Source organism: Chiloscyllium plagiosum, chromosome 37 (assembly GCF_004010195.1).
Source record: "Chiloscyllium plagiosum isolate BGI_BamShark_2017 chromosome 37, ASM401019v2, whole genome shotgun sequence".
Lineage (NCBI taxonomy): Eukaryota > Metazoa > Chordata > Chondrichthyes > Orectolobiformes > Hemiscylliidae > Chiloscyllium > Chiloscyllium plagiosum.
The window spans coordinates 23,233,655-23,235,560 of record NC_057746.1 but is presented as its reverse complement, the minus strand read 5'-3'; the positions used below and the strand labels follow the sequence as shown (position 1 = coordinate 23,235,560).

The window sequence follows — 1,906 nt, the reverse complement described above, 5'->3', positions numbered from 1 at the left end:
TGTTTTCGAATTAGCGTAGGACAGGGAAAACGGGTAGAATTACTGGGTAATAAGGTACAACATTTCACCCCTCCCGATGACCCTAAAGTAGTAAAAATTATAGAGGTAAACGATTTGAAACAGACTATCAAAATAGAAACTGGGTATGGGGATTCAAATGCCTGGGTTGAATGGGTAAAGTATACTGAACAAGAGCAATTGCTATGCATGTGCCTCCGGTAGGCCAGTGGCCCAGGTGGTTCCCTTTCCGCTCGGGTGGAAGCGAGACAGGAAGGGCATGAAATGTATGATAGCCCTGTATCAGGATGAGGCTGCATGGAATGATAGGAACTGTACCTCCCTATCTCTGATGTCCCCTCCCTTGGAGAAGAAAGATGCAAAAGTCCCCCCCACATTTTCCGCCGCAGTTGGAAATCACACGTCGTGTGTGCGTGGGTGAGGTACGAGTCGGTCGAGAGATTTGGGGGAGCTGAAATTATGTACAGAGATTTAGAATGTTACCGAAACGGAGAAGGGAGGGAACTACTCAGCACTAAAGGTTCCCTGAGCGGATCTGTGGTGGTACTGTGAGGCAAAATATTGAGACCCACGCTACCTCCGGATTGGAGAGGGATATGTGCAATTGTACAATTGGCAATTCCATTCACCTGGGCATTTGAGAAGAAAAGATAGTAGGGAAAAAGGGAAGGGGTAAGAGATTACAGTTAGATACTTCGGTATCTTGATTCGGTAGGAGTTCCTAGGGGAGTACCTGATGAATTCAAGGCTCGTAACCAGATTGCAGCAGGCTTTGAGTCAGCTCTCTTTTGGTGGGCAACAATTAATAAAAATGTAGACTGGATAAATTACATTTTTTATAATCAACAGCGATTTATAAATTATACAAGAGAGGCCGGTTAAAGGAATATCAGAACAGCTTGATGCGACGAGTAGGATGGCAGGGGAAAATAGAATAGCCCTTGATATGATTTTAGCAGACAAAGGGGGTGTATGTGTGATGTTAGGAGGAAGCTGTTGTACCTTTATTCCTAATAACACTGCGCCTGATGGTTCAATTACTCGGGCCTTACGGGGATTGACAACCTTAGCAGAGGAACTGGCTGAGAATTCAGGAGTAGACACATCACTCACGGGATGGCTTGAATCCTGGTTTGGAAAATGGAAGGGGTGGTGGTTTCTATCCTTACTTCCCTGATAGTAGTAGTCGGGGTATTAGTGGCCATTGGCTGTTGTGTCATACCCTGTATACGAGGACTCACCCAGAGGCTGATTGAAACAGCCTTGATGAAACGAATGCCCCTGAGGGGAAATTTGACAGAGGAACTTTATCAACTAAATAATAAGGAGATGAGTGAGACTAAGATGGATGAAATCTCTGAAATGATGCTTGCGAATTTTGGGAACAATGTTTAAAAAAAAAAAGAGACAAAAATGCAGAAGATAACAGATAGTAATGAAAAGAAAAAGGGGAAATTGTGGGATATAAATGAATTAATGTTATTTCTGCAAGTATAAATTCTGATACAGAACAGGAATGAGAAAATACATATTCAGCAAAAACAAAGGATATGTGAGCATGAGACATGAATACAGAACAATGGTGGATATATGGGCAAACAGGAAAACATCTGTTCTCCTCGCTTGTACAGAGACACAGGAACAAACCCTAATTAAAGAGGTCAAAGTGGCCTCTGGATAGAAATAGATGCTGATAGAAGAAAAGATATGCCTAATCAATAATCTACAATAGACTGACGTCAAACACCCTTATGGGAGTCAGAGATAAGAGTTTGTCACAGACAAGACAGGATAAACAGAAGTTTTGTGATCAGTCTTAAGGAAATGAGTGACGTAAACGAAGCAGGGAACAGACAATGGAATAAGGAAAAAAATATGGTATAAATTG

General features: G+C 42.1%; 1 pseudogene; it reads left to right on the top strand.

Annotated features, from left to right (window-relative positions):
• The first annotated feature begins 3 nt into the window (after positions 1-3).
• Positions 4-1,460, top strand: LOC122541259 (annotated as a pseudogene).
• Positions 1,461-1,906: the final 446 nt, after the last annotated feature.